The sequence below is a fragment of the Pogona vitticeps genome, chromosome 14, assembly GCF_051106095.1.
Source record: "Pogona vitticeps strain Pit_001003342236 chromosome 14, PviZW2.1, whole genome shotgun sequence".
NCBI classification, from domain to species: Eukaryota; Metazoa; Chordata; class Lepidosauria; order Squamata; family Agamidae; genus Pogona; species Pogona vitticeps.
The window spans coordinates 6,479,973-6,498,989 of NC_135796.1; the positions used below are offsets into that span (position 1 = coordinate 6,479,973).

The following is a 19,017-nucleotide window of genomic DNA, read 5'->3' on the forward strand; positions in this document are numbered from 1 at the left end:
GATTAAGTAAGGGGTGCTCATGTGCACCAAGGTGTGGCTAAAACCACTTGGGAGCCATTTCCAGTAAGGTGCAGGACAAAAGAGGGCAGTCCTCCACCCCTTCAAACTTAATTGCAACTGTTTCTGGGAAGCTCCCTAATAGTTTGTTACAACAAGTTATTCCCTTTCCATCAGAGAACAAGTGGAAAGTGACCACAACTACTTTACTATTGTTCTGATAAAGATGTCCCATATGGTGTAGTGGACAGAGTGAGGGGCTAGGACTCAAGAAACGTGGTCTGAACCCCAGCCCAGTCCTTAAATGGACTCTGACTTCATGACAGATTTGTAATTCAGTGTTGATTGCATCTAAAAGCTGCATACAGAGTAAGCAACATTTGGAATAGGACCTTTGAAATCAATGGGACTTCAATTAGTCATCATGGCTAACTGGAATCCCACGAGTTTCAGTTGGTCTTCTCCGGTCAAAGTCTAGGCTCAACTTTGAGGTCTTGAACTATTCTGTGAACCTTACTGGCTCCCTTGCTCAAATGCCATTATGCTCCCTGCTCCCCCCCCCTTTCTTCCGAAACTTTGGAGAGATTCCTTGGTTTCTTGAGTGTCTCTTCTATCTTTAACTTCATTGTTGCTTGCTTGTTTCTCACCCAAAATGTGAGCACCCAGGTCCTTTCCTTAAACTTCTCCACATGGAGAGCAAGCCGTCTACCAAGGTGAGGTTACTGAGAGGAGACAAACCCCGGAAAATGGAGTTTCTTATTCTGGTGTGGACATGTAGCCCTCTACGTGGAGAAAGTGATGGTCCTGTAAATTTGGTGGAGACAACCGAGAATCAATGTATACTCTACGTACACAGAAAACATGTACAAGAAATATCTGTTCGGCTGTTTTCTTCCCATCTGCTTGAGTTTTAGTCACAGTTCTAAAGGACTAATCGGCTGTTATCCAAAAAGAGGATTAAAAAAGACTGCTGTGGACAAGCTCTGAAGCTAAAGATGGACCTCCTCCTACATTCTAAGATTTATTTGTTTGGAGGCATGTGTGTGTGTGTGTGTAGCTTCCGATCAGGATACCCACTTGACATTTTTTATTATTTTATCTTTAAAATTTTCTGAAAATCGGACGGATGAGGTGGGGTCAGATTGCTGGGAGGGAATTCTGCTTGTTGTTGTTGTTGTTCTATTAATGCTTCAGCAGAACAAGACGGAACACATGTTAGTTTGAGCAGGTTCATTGAAGGGCTGTAAATCAAATAAAGTTTACAACTTTAGCAGGAAATGCTGAGTAAATGAGAGAGAGGGAGCAAAGGAGGCGGGGAGAATCGCCCACCGCAAGTCAGGAGCAAGCGGGAGGGGGGACTTGCTCTGTGGTGTGTGTGGGTGTGTGTTTCCCTGCCTCCTCCCCCATCCCTTCCCCCCCTTCCGCCTCCAGCATCTCCAGGATTAAAGGCCTTGGACCCTCATTGGAGGCCCATGGGTTGGCGCCCGGTGGCGTGTTCTCAATCAATTGTCCATAAGTCCAGTACACATCAGGAAAAATTTAATCACTAGAAACCAGACCTAGCTTAAAAGGGAAATCGCCGTATCCCTCTCTCCCTCCCGCCGTCCTTCCTTCACCCGCCCTGGGCCGCCAGGGGCATCGCTCTTGCTAAGGGAAGGACGATTTGGTGGATGGGAATCGAAGGAGGGGAGGTATCCACCCCATTCCACCCCACCTCCAAAAGAAAATGCCTTCAAGAAATTGCTAACCGTTTAACCGGTAGAGCCACCGAAGCTGCCCTTGATCTGCTTATAATAAGGAGGTAATAATTCCCGGGGTCCTAAAGCTACGTCCCCCACCCTCCCGCCCCAGGAAACAAACAAATAAACAGAAAACTTCGGAGACCCTGCAGAACCCCAAGGAATGTCAGGCAGCTTCGAAGACGGCCCGGGCGCTCAGTTGCCTTCCCCCCCCTCACCCCCGTGTTTTCGATCTTCACTTAACCAAGGGGGAGAGGGGGGAAATTAAAAAAAAGAAATAGAAACCCTTATTCAAAATTGCATTCCGCGTGTCTCAAGAAAGATCCTTCTGCTTAGGCGAACAAGGACCCTGGAAGACGCCCGGGCTGTTTGCTTTCCCCGACGAAATGGGACCCACGAGAGCCGCCCGGGGAAGGAAAGAAGGCGCTGCCCAGCAGACTAGCTAAGGAAGAGGCAGAAAGTCTGAAAACTTTCGAGACCTTCGTGATAATCTGGATTTAGACATACTTAGAGCAGCCCCATTGTCAACAATGGGCTTCCCTTTGGTTACCAACAAATGATAGATTGAATCAAGTCCCGTAGATGTCAAAGACTTGAACTTTTTCTGCCCCAACCGTTATTTGTTTTCTGCAAGGGATGCTGGGGAGGGGGCGGCGGTTTCAAGAAGCTTCTTGTGGCCTTCTAGCCTACACCATACAAAAAGATCTCTCTGCCATTGTAGATTCTCAGCCTCCAAGGAAGTCGGGCGCTGTGTAAGCAGAAATCCAGGGCACTTTGCTGAAACCCACAGCAGAGCGAGATCCCGCCGATAGATAGAGATACAATAGCCACGGCTTCTTTGGGCCGCACTGGGGCTTGCAAATGGCTTACGCAGAGACCCATACGCCTTAACTAAACATCTGCAGGGTTATTCCAAAATTAGTCCCATCCAGTATACTGAGGCTTTAATTTTCAACTGATCAGGCACCTCTACAATTGTACCCGCACAAGACACTTCAGAGTAATTTGGACACTGGTATGGAGGGAGTTAAAAAAAGAATAAGAACAAAGTATTTCATAACTGCTCTACAAAGATGCTACAAAACCTAACGGTTTTGGCCACGAACATGAATTTGAAAATTACTGTTTACATTAAAATTACTTGCCTCCTAAATATTGGCCCATCTCAATGGATGTCCTTCTCATGGGAACAAGAGGTGCGTTTCTCTCTAACCCTCCCTTCCTCCCTTCTCCTTCTGACCCACCGATTCTCAAGGAAACTGAGCAGAGATGACCCAACTGAATGTTTTTTTAAATGGGGAGAGCACAGGCTGCTCCCTTTAATTGATCAAAAATTGAGGGGCGAAAGGTTTTTAAATTGTTGGGATCCATGAGTATGTAATATGTTCAGGGTTAGGGCTTGGTCAGGAGCTCAGCTTTTGACTCTCTGAAATTGGGAAAAGTTATCCAGCATCTCCAAAATTGTACACATACTTTCCAGCTACAGCCACCCAAAGTGTCTTGGTTGCCAGATGGTGCGGGGTATAAATCCAATAAATAAATACACCAGCTGAAATAAACACCATGGAGTCACCTGATGAATGAGCCTCATTTTACTCTCTGTGCCTGCCACCTCCATTGCATCCTAAAGCATCCTGCACATTACTATGATCCAAGGTCAGCCCTCATAATTTTGTCATTTGGTGGATGAAGAAATAACTACCAGGAAAGCTTGGGCACTTTTTGGTGCAATTATTAGTTGGCCTATGCAGGAATAGTCCCAATATGGATTCTGGCATTTTCTTTCTGCTACCATTGCTTTCATTTGTGACATATAATGCATTTTGCACATACATATAACATAAATTCAGTTTTAATTCCAGCTAGTCTTCCCTTTGGAATGAATGGGATCCACCACTCAAATGGGACTACAACTGATTTAGCACACACGAATTGTTTCAGATGTACGTGTTTTTAAAAAAGCCTTGCTAAATGGATAGATGTATGGGCTATTTAAAAGGCTATATGGGGAAAAAATCTGTGAATAGTACTTTACATGATTGCTGTCCAAATAAAATAAAATCTGGGCACCTCTAAACATCCTATTTTATTTACATTTTCTCTAAATTTACTACATGCCTGTTGTAACGCTGCCTCCCCTGCCCCTCAATGCAAGAGAAAGACACTGACGGTCAAGTTCCTGACCATGCTTGATGGTCAAGTATTCCTGTAAATTATGCTTTACCAGAATTTAGGAACCAGGGGCCTTTGGAGGTATAACTGGGGAGCAAGTCAGAGTAAAATCTCCTGCACTTCATGCAACAACATTTCTAGAGTGATGCTCTAAGTGGATCTGTTGAATTTTTTTTTTAATGGGGAAACAAACATTTTGCATCCCAGAATGTCTGTTGCCACTATCGGTAATCTCAGTGCTGTTTGCACTTTTTCCCTGTGTAGAGATTTGGACAGTGGTGTTGGTAATATTTTCAGAAACTCCAGGAATTTCAGAAATCAAAATTGGAAATAACTTGAAACAGGGCAATATTTGATTGATATCAATATCTGATAACAAGCCCTTGCTTGATATTTCACCAAGCAAGCGTTATCCAGGACTTCTATTATTGTGCATCACTTTGGAAGCCCTGGTGGGAAGAAAAACAGCAAGCAAATACAGTACTTTCAATAAACAAACAGGCAGCGAATATCCAGTCAGTTTCACACAGCTGATCATCATCACCCCGATACTGTGTGTTTATATAAAGCTTCCATAAAGCCACCTGATGAGTTCATGACAGATGCAATATTGGAAACGAAGTTTCTTAATTGCCTCTAATTTATTCCTACAACCGTTTTGCTCCCACTCTTAGGTTAATACCCAAACAACTGCGTGTTGTATTATGATCTTCCTCATAATACACTACTGGGCTGGGCGGGTTCATCCGAGGGATGGTGACTCACCCGGGCCAGCCGAGTCTATTTGCCTAGTCTAGCAAAAACGTGAAGCCCCAACTCGGATATTCAACTGCTCACGTCTCCTACTCACACCCCTTCTTTACCAGATCGATTTCCCCCTCCTAGAGTACAGTATAAATGTTATGTAAAAAGGAACGAATCGGTTTTTGTTTTTTGTTTTTACTCTCTGCGTAGTTCATCGTTTTCCAGCCTCGGAGAGTGGAATGGGAGGTCAAAAATGTTTTAAAACCAGTGGAATCGGTTCGGCAGCAAAACGAAAGGGATAAGAAGCCTGCTTGGAGGTCGTCCTGGCCTGGACAAGGAGACCCCTGGAGCAAAGGATGAAGAGCATGCAGACATTCAAAGCGACCCCCCCACCCCAACTCCGGAAGTGCCTTCTCCCCTCGCCCCCCCTCCAACACACCATTTTTCAAAACAAAGGGACAGATGGACAGAGTTTCACCTCCTCAGCCCCCCCCCCGCCAGGCCTGGCAGAAGTCACTTGGCCCCACATCTCCCCGAATCGTACAACCGCTATCGCTAGCGGTGCTGCTGCTGACAGGGAGATTCTGGTAACTGTGTCTTAAAAAAAAAAAGAGCGAACTTTTCCAAGTTCTCTCGCTCTCTCCCCAATATCTTCCCTAAACCCAGGACGATTCGGATGGCTGAGAGGGCAAAATCAGACCCTCGCCAGCTTCTCTGCTCTCAGGCCGCCCCAAGGAGACCACGCGGGATCTCTTGTCGATTTTAGGGAACCAGACCCTGGGTCTAAATCCGTTCCCCGCTCCTCTCCGCAGCTGCCACTGCCCGAGCCCCGCACACAGGAGCGAGGAAAGGGTAAAGCGAAGTTGCTCATGGAGGCCGTAAGCGCGGCAGGCGCCGCCTGTGTCGCCCTCAAGCCCCTCCACTGGCCGGGCCTCGACGGCCGGCAGAGCCGCTGAGGACGGCCAAGGCTGCTTGCTCGCTCTGCCCATCGTTGCTGATCGGCAGGTTTCGCTCGTGGCCCGAAAATCAGCGCCGAGACCGCAAGGGCGCCGCCCGCTCCCTCCGAGAAGGGCTTTCCAGCGAAGCTCCCGAGAGCGAGAGCGCCCCGGCATGATCCGAGGCTTCTGCAGCGGGTAGAAAGTTCTCAAGGGGCCACCTTACTACGAGACGGGAGGAAAGGAGAGTTGCCAAATTCTTATTTAGATTTTCCAAGTAGACAGCGCTTCTACAATTAGTGTCCGGGGTCAGTCTCTAAACCGGACGCCCTTCATAAAAGCGCCGGGCGAGATCTCCCCTTATTCCTAACCAGCATCGGATGCCGGCAGGTCGACTTCCATCATCCGCAGGCTTGAGGGAGTTTGCCTCCACGATCCTATTGCGTGTGCGGAAAGATTCGCCAAAGGCCCGCAGCCAAGGGATCAAAAGTGCTTTCACTTTCCATCAAGCGACTTCTGGTTTACATGGCTGCGGAGCCACCTCTGCACGTGCCTCTTCTCAGAGTACAAGAGAGCAGGTCCCTGCCCCGAGGTGCTCCGAGGCCTCTTTTGGCCTAGGAATCTGGCACGGGACTCTGTAGATGCCAAGCTTCAAACGAGCCGCCAGAGGAGTCTCTGTGGCTCCGCAAGCACAGAAATCCTGGAAGGTAAGAAAACTCTGGAGATGGACGGGAAGACCGTACTGGGACATTGATGGGATTTCCAATCTTCCTGTTGCCCTCCCGGGCGAAGAGTAGAGCCCCTGAATCTACTGTGGAAAAGGTACGTAGATCCTTGTCGAGTCTGTGGCTCCAACCTTACTTGGTTGCCAGCCTTAGCTTCCCGGCCTTGGCCTCAAACTCCCCGAAGTTGGGGATCGCGCCCTTTCCAGCCCTGTGCCTTCTAGATGTTTGGACTGCAGGTCCCATCCCTCCAAACGCTGGTCGTAACGTCTGGGGACGATGGGAAAATTGCAACCCAAAACACCCGGAGGTTTCCTCCTTGGGGGTTTATAACGTCCACATGATTGGGAGGGTGAAGGACGGGGGAAACTCGGCAGCAACTCCTGCCAAAACACTCGGCGAAACCACAAAGCTGTTAACAATAGTTCTCCACCTATTCAGTCAACCGCTCTTTATCCGAAACCCGTAATACAGTAAAACCAAACTTGGGTTTCCAGCGGCCGCCGTCGCGACTCTGACTTGCCTTTAAGGGAAAGGAGACCGACACAAAGCAAATAAGCATCCTGCCGCGTTGTTGTTAGGAATGCGAGGTCCAGGAGCAGAGAAGCCGATACTCGGCCTCGTAACAACCTGGCGGGCTCAGCAGAAGGGAGACCAGACATCTCTGCCCCGAGGACCTTGCACTGCCCTTCCTCCCGCGCTCGGCGGCTTAACACTACAGAATGCCCTTCCCACCAACTTATACTCACTTCTGACTTCTCCTTTCTTAGGAAATTTTTATTTGTATTTCTAAATCCAACCTAAAGGAAGCCTGCATGCTCTGTAATCCTCCGACGCCGAGCGATTTCAATCAATGCACGCTCTAAGAGACAGGACTGCAAGGGAATTATTAGTTCCCCTCTTGTTCACCAACAGAAGAAACCGATGGGGCAGCTTGGAAGGACATTGTTCTAACCGTGAACAAGGGGGGGGGAGCTAAATTCACTTGGCTGGGGAAGACGAAGCCTCGTCGAGATTGCGAGAGGGCCGACTTCCCGCTTTCAACGGAGGAAAAATTAGACTGAAAGATAAAATGCCCTTCCCCATGTCACTTCAGGGGCTTAAAGCGCCCTCGCCGCCCAAAAGAAATCTCCGGACTTTAAACAGGCGGCGAGACACCGGAGAAGGGAGTCGGTTATTTCTCTCTCGAAAGGAGGCTTCAAAACCGAAAGCAAAAGCAAGGCTGAATAAAGTCCGTTTTACCTTGGTCTTAGTTTCCTGTCATTCTGTTTTTCAGAGGTCCAGGTGGTGACACTTTGGGTGGAAGAAAGCGGTTCTCCTTAGGTGTAAAACGCCGGAGGCTGAAACGGAGAAGGAGGAGACATTTCGTAAGATCTTCTCTTTTCCCTTGCCCAGAATACTAGAGGCAGCGAGGGTCAACGAGAACTTTCTGCCTAAATCCACGACCGGGACGCATTAATTCTTTCACACTTCCAACAAGAAAGAGAAGGGCGGTGACCTACTTTTGTGGGGTGCTGGGGTGGGTTTCTGTTTGTGTCACTATTTATTTATTTATTTATTTAACTTATATGCCGACCACACTACCCGAAGGTCTCTGGGCGGCTTACAACATTTAAAATACAAAAAAGGCAAAATAATTGAAATGCAGTTAAAAATATATACTCTAAAAATTGCCATCGGATATAATTTCAATTAAAAGCCTTCTGGAACAGGTGTAGTCCGGGGTGGGAGGAGGAGGCCGCCGATCACTTCTGACTGGGAATTGTATTAAGAAAAACTAGCTCTCTTTTTAACTGAAGAAGTGTTTTTTGTTTGTTTCATTGATTTTATCCCTCAGAGGAAAGAATTATACAGATTTCTACAATAAGCTCAGATTCCACAATATGCTTCTGTTTGCAGATGGTTCTCAGAATTATGAAACCTGCACACAGAGCATTATGTCTTAAGCATGGCTATAAAGTGCCTTCACGTCATTTCTGACTTATGATCACATTTTCTAAGTATGGGAGAGGTTCAAGGAGTTCAGCATTTCTGGGTCCCACTTACAGTTTCTATAGCCCAACTGGGATTTGGACCCAGGTCTCTTGAATTCTAGTTGGGCACTGTATTCCTGTTTATATGGATGACCCCCAAATTACTATGGCTTCTTTAAAATAAAGCAGACTGAAGAAGTTGGATATTTAATGATTCATTCTCGCTGACTCTCGCCAGAAACAGGCATCGTTAGTATTTGTGTAAAATACTTATTCACAACACATTTATTTTAATACTGCTTGTTATGTTGGTTTTCTATTGTTAGCTACTTTTTAACTAGAAATATATATTTATTTATGATGGAGAGGCTGAAATACTCTTGCTTAGTGTCACAAGTCGCTCTAGAGTAGGCCTATTGAATCAGTAGGGATTCGGTAAACCAATTCCTCCTTAAATTCCATTGGTTCAAATGGGCCAACTCTAGTTGTGGCTTACTTTAACACAGTAATTGACAACTAGAGTAGCTCCATTTGCATCAATGAAATTTACAGAAGAGAACTCACTAAACCCCCTTGATAGCTTATGCTAAGCAACAGGATTTCTATCGCTATTGTTATTTTAATCCAAAGGGGGGTGGTTGTGGGGAGAAAGTTGCAAGGAAAAGAGCCCCAGCTGTATGGGGCTCCTTCCTTCTTCTTCTCTCCACAGTCAGGCAGTATTCCATGCCCATTGGACATGCACATTCCCCGACGGGTTTTTGAAGAGCCATATCAGTTTAGGGTTTTGTCCCCTGCTTAAATGTGCCCTGGTGTTTTGGTCTTTTGCAATCCTTGGCAACACTGCAGGTTTCTTCTTCTTGTGGGTAGTTGAGGAGACCTTGGGAGAAATAAGTTCGGTTGGGTAGTAAAACTAGCTATGGAAAACTGGTGATGGATGCATATTTGCATCCCCATTCATTAACACGGCACCTCATGTACATTTCCTCCTTCTCTAGCAGACTCTAAACTTCAGTGGATCAAAACTTCCAAGTGCCAGAGAGGGGCAGGATACTAATTAGTGCCAAGAGTCCTTTAGAAGCAACACACCGAAAGCAACTGAACTTATGCTAATCTTGCCACTGATGTCAGTGGGTCTACTCTAAATGTGGGACCCAGTTTGGGAAAGTTAGAGGGTTCTTGTGTTTTGTTTTGGATGACAGCAAACAATTGAAATCCCAATTGTTCCAGGCTCTGGTCTCAATCAAACCCAATAAAATTAAAATATAAATTTGGTTGCAATTCTGGAGCACAGTTACATTGCAATGCTATACCTATGTAGTCAGAAATAAGTCACAGCAAGTTCCTTCCTACTAAACATGTGTAGAGTTCACTGATGTGCTTAAGTACTTTTTAGACTCTGAACTGAAACATTTCACAAAGGCAATATGTATGATTTGGACACGATGGTACAGTATGTGCTATTTCACTTCTAGTAGTAGAAAGTCAACCCTGCTGCACTGGACATTGACAGAGAGGCAATTAGCAATTTTACCACCCTGGGCTGCTGTTTTGGTTAAGAGAGTGACATGCGCAGGAAGAAGATGGGGGGGGGGTTGATCCACACCGTTGTGATAGACATAAAGGTTCCACACTTATCCCACCTGTTTTGTGTTCTCCCACACACACACACACACACAGAGAGGAGCAGATGGAGCTGGTAGATACATACAGGGAGATGGGTACAAAATGCCCTTTCTGCAGCTAATACCAACAGAAGGTATTCGCTTCTTCCAGCATGACATCCTAAGTCAAAGATCCAGTTGCTCACTCTAATTCCAACTCTAGGGGTTCCTCCTAGACATGGTAGTGAGTGGAGCTCTGGGACTGTGCCTTACAGTCTCATCCTGACAGCACCACTGGCTACAGAACTTCATAGAGATGATAACCTGAGTCTTGGCATGCTCACTTAGAAGTCCTACCACGGAGTCCCATGGAATCTGCAGGCCCCGAGGAGGTGTGGAGAAGATAGCAGCATAATTTTGCTGTGTTTTTTCTACTTGGATGTGAGTTCTGTTTGCCTTCAATGTTACTTGTTCCCCAAATAAATATGATAGTCACGATGTCATATTTCTTTCTTTCTTTAAAATATTTTTACCCTGCCTTTCTCCTCAAAAATGACTCAAAAGCTTAGCACCAGCAATTACTTGAGCTGGCATAGCCATGCTGCAAATATTATTTTCCAGTAGTTGCCCAAATCTTATAGATTACTCCCATCCTTTCTTCCAGATTATAAATTCTAGCCATCTCCAGTTTTAGAAAATGAAACTGCATAACTATTTTGTTGTCCTAAAATAGTTCTGCAAGTTATCGGGGATAAAATAATTGATTTTAGTAAGCTGGCTGTTATACTTTTGGATAAGCCACCAGGAAAAAACATGCCCTATAGAAGTTGGAGTTCTATCCACAAGCACCTTCAAAAGTGCAAAAAAAAAACAAAAAAAAAAAAACACCAAAACATCAAGGCAAGGAATCAAAAGAATGAAGCAAGATCAAAACCAATCATCCCTTCCTCCTACTCATTTTAGCCACTGGGACTCTTCTCAAATATTTGGTTACCAATTTAAAATAATTGTCAATTGCTGATAATTTACTTCCTGAAATGCAAAAACCAACGATTTGACTAACATGACCAGCAACTTTTTAGAATTTGGTTCCTAATTGTTTGGTCTGCCCCAAACACCAACCACGCTGGGAAACAGCAGCAGCAATGTGCCATCAAGTCAACCTCATTCATGGCAAACCCTTCCCAGGGTTTTCTAGGCATTCCTTACTCAGAAGTAATTCATCATTCCCTTCTTCTTGGGGCATTCTGGATTGTGTACCTTACTCAAGGCTAAACAGGCTGGCTGTTCTCCTGACACGACACACTCCCAACCCAGGTGCTCCAGTTCAGTGAGCTATCCAGCTGGCCCCCAAATAAATGTACTTGGGCAACATTCCCAGATGCATTTTACAGTGAAAGCAATCAGTCCATCAACAAATCCATCCATCCATCCACACACCCACTCACCCACCCACCCATCTACACACCCACTCACCCACCCACCCATCCATCCATCCATCTACACACCCACTCACCCACCCACCCATCCATCCATCTACACACCCACTCACCCACCCACCCACCCACCCACCCACCCACCCACCCATCCATCCATCCATCCATCTACACACCCACCCACCCATCCATCCATCCATCCATCCATCCATCTACACTCCCACCCACCCACCCACCCATCTACACACCCACTCACCCACTCACCCACCCATCCATCCATCTACACACCCACCCACCCACCCACCCACCCATCCATCCATCCATCCATCCATCCATCCATCCATCCATCTACACACCCACTCACCCACCCACCCACCCATCCATCTACACACCCACCCACCCACCCACCCACCCACCCATCCATCCATCCATCCATCCATCCATCCATCCATCCATCTACACACCCACTCACCCACCCACCCACCCACCCATCCATCCATCCATCCATCCATCCATCCATTCATCCATCTACACACCCACCCACCCATCCATCAGGACCAAGGACTCTCAGCATAGTATGGAACTACTCTGGGTTCATCCACAGCTTGGGTAGAGCTACGAGAACCCATAGGTTCTTTTCCTAGACAGAACTTCAAGCTTCTTGAAAACCAGCGGATTGCTGATAACTGCAGCAGCGTTAACAACAGTGTTGCCGTTTTGAAGGGCCCACGTAATTGCCACCTCCTTTTTGTGTGTGTGTCTCACTTGCTCCCCAGTCCTCTTCACTATATTATTATATCTCATGTATCTGAGAAAACAGATTTCAAATCAGAAAAGTAGAATCTGGGAATCTTTAAGGTGCTACAGCTCTTCTGTTTTTGTTTTTATTTGCTGTCTCGTAGTTTGGGGGGGGGGGCGATATCGGTCATTTCGGAGTATCCGTGGCTGGACCGCCCCTCGCCGGCTAGTTGACGAGGTCTGGAGAGACCCTGGCGAGAATGAGCGGCCGGCTCCCCTCTCCAGTTCCTCGGGGCCCGCCTGGCTTTTGCAGCTGCGAAGCGAAAGGCCTGGGCTGATAAGCGAAAGTGGTATTTTTACCGGCCGATAAAGAGAGACTTATCTGAGCTGCTTTTCTTTGTCTCTTCCCGCCCCTCGCCCTTCCTCGCTGTGATTCCCTAATTGGTCATTCGCCTGAGACGAGGCACTCGGCCTCTGCCAGCTGCTGCTTCTTCGTGGGCTATTTAAAGGCTCCAGCCCAACCTGCCGGCGACCCCGCGGTCCAGGTGCAGACACGCCCTGGGGTTGCTCCATGCAGCAGAGTCAGACCTCGGAGCCATCACGTTTTGGACTACAACTCCCAGGACCCGCAGTCCACCATTGGAGTTGGAGTCAAAACACAATACACATACACACCTCCCTTAACTTTGAGTGGAAGCACTGTGCCAGCAGCACACCGTAAAATTATCCTGGCTTAAGAAGACGTTGATTCCTCTGCATTTTTATTGTGTTTTGTATGTGAGATTTATTTTATACCTATATATATTGTCTGACTGTGTTGTGAACTGTCCAGAGTAGCCTGGCTAGATGGGCAGTATACAAATTAATTAATTAAATAAATAATAATAAATAAATGAATTCCTGTTTTATATGTCTCTTCAAAGGCAGAAAAAGAAAAACATTGGCTGTTAACAACCACCACCACCACCACAACGATTCATCATCATCCTCCAGACTAAATGCATCGCATGACTGGCATCTGTAAGAGAATAAAACTCTTCTCCCCTCACTATTTACTGGAAATATGTTGACCCAGAATGTGGCTGCTGTGAGGGCAACGGGGGGGGGGGGGGAATGTCCATGAAACGGAACATAGAACTGCCCATCTACAAAACGCTAGAGGAAGTGTATCTGGAATATGATGTCCAGTTTGGTTACTTGAGAAAATATATTGTGGAGCTGGGAAAGTTGGAGAAAAGGGCAACTGAAACGAGGAAGGGGCCAGGTGAAACCCTTGGGGGGGAGAAGTAACAGCCTTTAGAACTGTCTAGCTTATGGGGAGGGTGTTAAAGGCTAAGGGGAGATACGGTCAGATTGTATTATGAAGATGCCCAGGGTGGAGAAAGTAGAGGAGGGAAGCTCTGTTATGTTTTCCATTTATCACTGCAGGCTTGAGTTTACAAGAGCTGAGCAGTGCTGTTAAGATCGGGACATTTTGGGGAAATCACTCTGTTACATAACAGCACTGATGTTACCTGTCTGTCATGGGTTTGGAGGGAAAGTTCCATCCTATGGGGAGTGGAAGGCGGGACATCAGGAGGAGGGGCTGTACTGTATAAATATGTGATGCCTGTGTGGTGAAGGGAGATGCTGAGACAGACTGTGAGACACTGGGTTGGGACGAAGCAGCAGCTGGGGAAGAAGAAGCTGTTGTGGGAGTCTGGGTGTCTGACAGGGTACTACTGTGTGTCAGAGTACCAGCCTGAAAGGTTCAGGGGTCTGTTGGTTAGCCAGAACTGATGGGTTCAGGGTCTGTGCTTTAAGTTAAAGGTTCTAGGTGAACCAAACTGTATGCTTGTTTGTGTGAGAATAAGCCACGTTACTTTATTTTATTCACCTGATTGTTTTATTTACCCTGTTTGTATTTAAAATAAACCTTATTCTTTTATTGTTTAAAAATCCATCCCTGGTCTGTGTGACTTATTATAGGGAATGGTTGGTGGCAGCTTAGTGTAACTGTGTGACATATCCTAGTAGGTCTGGGTTTGTCACATTGATTGGTGTCCAGCGTGTGGGATACGACTGGTCCAGTTGTCCAGCGGTCCAGCAAAGCCTTGGCAAGTGTGCCCAGAGCAAGGGGGGTCTAGTCAGGGACAGTCTGAGGCGCGTAGGTAATCTTCTAGGTGTACCTCACGGGGAGGTGCGCTAGTAGAAGAACGTGCCAACTGGGGAGACTTAGATTAAGGTGCTCTGAGGCAGCCTGATTTTGGCGGGAAAACGCTGAGGCAAAACTGCGTAGCAACAGTGAGCTAGCTTGCCAGCTGAGAGGCCCAGCAGAGGGGGGTAGGCTCTGACTCGATACTGTTGCAAATTTAGTGCTGAAGAACAGCAGCAATCTCTAGGGAGAGCTGGTTCTGAGGTAAAAGGAAAAAAGTGGTCGTTTTATTTTGAGGCTTGACTTTTTAAAGCAGCCTGTTCTGAGGGGGGGTATGCCCTTGACTCGAAGCCAAGTAGCAGACATGAGTGAGGTGAAAGACCCCCAGATTGACCAAGGTTCTGAGGATGAATTTGGCTCAGTGCAAGGTGACAGCACAGGAGAGCAGGACCCAGAACTCAGAAAAATACTCCTAGCCCAACAGCATGAACTGAGGGTGAGGGAAATGGAGGAAAGATTAGAGAGAGAAAGAAGAGAGGAAAGGGAGAAACAAAGGCAATTTGAACTAGAGAGGGAGAGAGAGAAAATTGCTCTGGAGAAAGAAAGAATGGCGTTTGAATTAAGAAAACTGGAACTGATGAACCAGAACAATAATAATAATAGGGATTCTGAGGGAGGCCAACTGTCTAAGGCTGACCTGAAGAAATTCCCTGTGTACCACAAGGGAGATTGTCCTGAGGTGTTCTTTTCCTTAGTGGAAAGAGCGTTTGTGGACTTCTCAGTGAGGGAAACTGAGAAGATGACCATCATGCGATCTTTAATCAGTGGTAGCCTGGCTGAGGTTTATGCCGAGATGCCTGAGGGACTGATGAAAGATTTTGCAGAGTTTAAAAAACTGGTGTTTGCAAGACATGGGATAAATGCAGAGCAGCTGAGACAAAGATTCAGGTCCCTCACAAAAAAACCAGAACAGACTTTTACCCAAGTGGGGGCCCAATTGGTGAGGCTGCTTGAGAAATGGCTATCGCAGGAGGGAACAGAGACCTACGAGCAGCTTAAAGACTTGATAGCCCTGGAACAGTTCTATTCAGTCCTGCAGGGGGAATTGAAATTCCAGGTGAGGGAAAGGAAACCGAAATCTGTGGCAGCAGCCGCAGAGATCGCAGATTTTATCTCCCAAATAAGAAAGCCCTTGGGTGAGGGGAAATCTGTAGGTAAACCCAAAGAAACCTACAGCAAGTACTCTCAGGGACCAGGGAAAAGCCAGCAAGGGGGAGGGGCCCATGGTGAAGGGAAGCCCTCAGATATGAAACTAAGACCTCAGATTTTGGAGGGAAAACCAAAACAAGATGAGAGAGAATCAAAATACGCCAGAAAATGTTATTTCTGTCAGGGAAAGGGTCATCTAATCTCAGAGTGTCAGAAATTAAAGCAGCTAAAAGGAATGGTGCCTCAGAATTCTAGTGGGACCAAGCCAAAAGCTGTGTTCTGTGTCCAGAAAGAGCAAGGCTCAGTGTCACAGAGGGAGCCTGTTGCCATGGCTGCTCAGTCTGGGACAGCTGCCTCTGCTGATCAGGCTGAGGAAAATGGTCCTCTTCTGGAGGTAAAGCGCTGCTTGCTGATAAAAACAGAGTCTCAGTTGTTTGAGACAGCAGGGGTGGACGTAGGAATACTTGACCGTCAGTATAGGGGGCTGCGGGACACTTGTTCCCAGGTAACCCTGTGCCATCCAGATATCATCCCTAGGGAGTTTATAATCCCAAATGAGAGCATGAAGGTGGCAGGGATTGAGGGGCAGATAATCTCTCTGCCAGTAGCAGAGGTACCTGTCAACTTTCAAGGCTGGAGGGGAGATTGGCGGATAGCGATTTCATCGACTCTACCAGCAGCCGTGCTCGTGGGAAATGACCTGGCTGAACATGTGAAACGGGTGCTAGTGATTACACGCTCACAAGCCACCACAGGGACAGTTCAGGGGGGTAATGATGAGCCAGAGACGGAAGCAGGTGGGGGAAGTTCAGAAGCTGTGGTGGAAACCTTAACCACAGACAGCAGATTTGGACAGGAGAAAAAGGCAGACGCCACTCTCCAAAAGTGTTTTGAACAGGTGACTGACGCCCAGCTAACACCTGAAACCCCAGTGAGATTTCTGGAGAAAAAGGGGATTTTATATAGAGAAACCCTGAGGAATATCTCAAAAGGGGGAGATGGGATCAGAAGTCAGCTGGTGGTACCTGAAAAGTATCGCCCCATGATCTTACAAAGGGGGCACTCTGACATGTTTGCTGCACACTTAGGAGTGAACAAAACACAGCAGAGAATCACACAGAATTTCTACTGGCCTGACATAGGGAAGCAGATCAGGGAGTTCTGTAAACAATGTGATGTGTGTCAAAGGCAGGGAAATAACCGCGACAGGACCAAAGCAAAGTTGTGCCCTTTGCCTGTGATTGACACTCCGTTCAAATGCATAGGGGTGGATATAGTGGGACCTTTGCCCAAGGCCACAAAGAGGGGGAACAGGTTCATCCTAACAATTGTGGACCATGCCACAAGGTATCCTGAAGCCATACCCTTGACTAACATTGAGACTAACACAGTGGCCGATGCTTTGGTGGGGTATATGTCCAGGATGGGATTTGCCTCAGAGATAATCACAGATTTGGGCGCATCGTTCACATCAAAGCTCATGAAACGCTTATGGCAGATCTGTGGAATTAAGCACAAGGAAACCACTGCTTATCATCCTGAAAGCAATGGGTTAACTGAGAAGTTCAATGGGACTCTAATGCGCATGATTAGGGCTTACTTGGCAGAGAATCCAAACAATTGGGACCAGAAGCTGCAATCCCTTTTGTTTGCTTATCGATCAGTGCCACAAGCCAGTACCGGGTTTAGTCCATTTGAACTTCTATTTGGGAGACGGGTGAAAGGGCCCCTTGATTTGATCAAGCAAAATTGGGAGCAGATCACCCAGGATGACCCACAAGACGTTGTGACATACATAGACACCTTGATGAATGACCTAAGGAGAAATCTAGAGCTGGCAGCAGAGAACCTGCAAGCTCAGAAGGTCAGACAGAAAACATGGTATGACCACAAAGCTAGAGAGAGGCACTTTGACCCAGGGGAGGAAGTGCTTTGGCTTAGGCCCTGCAGAGAGAATAAACTGCAGCTCAAATGGGCAGGACCATATAGGGTCATTTCCAAGATGTCAGACCTGAACTACCTAATAGAGCAGGAGGAGAACCAAGCAAGGAGGGTGGTTCATGTGAATGCCCTAAAACCCTACTACAGAGGGGAACAGAGGGTTTTATTCGCGATAAAAGCAGCTGAGAGTGAGGAAGCTGAATTACCCTTCTGGGAGGGTAGAGGGGAAGTAAAATACAACCCAGAGGAGGTAAAGATCAGTCCTGCACTCACCCAAGACCAGCAGCAAGAACTAAAAATGCTGCTTAGAAAATATCAACAGGTGTTTTCCAACAAGCCGGGGATAGTGAAGGGAGTGATGCATCGGATCCACACAGGGGATGCACCCCCGCAGGCAGTATCCCCATACCGAGTAACGGGACCCTATAGGGACAAGGTGCGGAAGGAGTTGGACGAAATGCTGAGGGAGAACATAATCGTCCCCTCTTCTAGTCCTTGGTCCTCTCCGATAGTCCTTGTGAACAAGCCTGATGGGAGCATTAGGTTTTGTGTCGATTACAGGAAGTTAAACCGTGTAACCACTCCTGATGCCTACCCAATGCCCAGGCTAGACAACCTGATTGAAACCATAGGGGGTTGTCGGTTCATCTCATCATTGGACCTGGTAAAGGGATATTGGCAATTAAGAATTGATCCCAGGGATCAAGAAAAGACTGCCTTTTGCAGCCCTTTTGGTCTCTATGAGTTTCGAGTCCTGAGCTTTGGTCTCAGAAATGCACCAGCCACATTCCAAAGGCTGATGGACCAGACCTTGGCAGGGCTCAGTGACTTTACAGTGGCCTACATTGACGACATAGGGATCTTCAGTAATACCTGGGAAGATCACCTGATACACCTGGAGTTAGTGCTGCAGAGGTTAAGTGCAGCAGGGCTAACAGTAAAGGCCAGCAAGTGTCAGCTGGGTAGCCCAGAAATAAAATACTTGGGTCACATGGTAGGGGGAGGAATGATAAAACCCCTGGAGGCCAAAATAGAAGCTGTTCGTGATTGGCCTAGACCCAGCACCAAGAAAAAAGTCAAATCATTTCTTGGGTTGGTGGGCTACTACAGAAAGTTCATCCCGAGGTTTAGCGAGATTGCGGCTCCGCTGACCGATCTGACGAGGAAGAAGGCTGATGACCGCATCCCGTGGACCAGCGACTGTGAGGCGGCGTTCCGGAGGTTGAAGGAGGCGTTAATCAACTATCCTGTGCTGCGTGCTCCAGACTTCGACCGGGAGTTTATCATCTACACCGACGCGTCTAACAGCGGGGTAGGAGCAGTTCTGTGCCAAGAGGATGAGAATGGGGACCAGCATCCAGTGTCCTACCTGAGTAGGAAACTTCAAAAAGGTGAGAGACATTTGGCAACCGTGGAGAAGGAGTGTTTGGCCATAGTCTACGCGATCCAGAAGGCCAAGCCTTACATCTGGGGAAGACATTTTGTTCTGTGTACTGACCATTCACCATTGCAATGGTTAAAGACAATGAAAACCCACAATAGCAAACTTATGAGGTGGGCTTTGAACTTACAGGACTATGACTTTGAAGTGAAGGTGGTCAGAGGGTCAGTGAACTGTGTTGCTGACGCCTTATCAAGAAGACCTGAAGACTGAAGACGGCGAAAGAACATGGACT

The 19,017-nt window shown here is 47.1% G+C and overlaps 1 protein-coding gene across 2 annotated transcripts in view; it reads right to left on the bottom strand.

Moving 5' to 3' along the window:
• Positions 1-19,017, bottom strand: part of TBX5 (T-box transcription factor 5) — a 139,175-nt gene that overhangs the window by 82,865 nt on the left and 37,293 nt on the right. The window contains exon 2 of one of the 2 annotated variants that reach the window (XM_078381631.1): positions 7,552-7,649. The gene's annotated coding sequence lies outside the window, so the exon portion shown is untranslated. Of the gene's footprint in view, positions 1-7,551; positions 7,651-19,017 lie in introns of those variants that run through there. The other variant, XM_078381632.1, reaches the window with a different exon arrangement.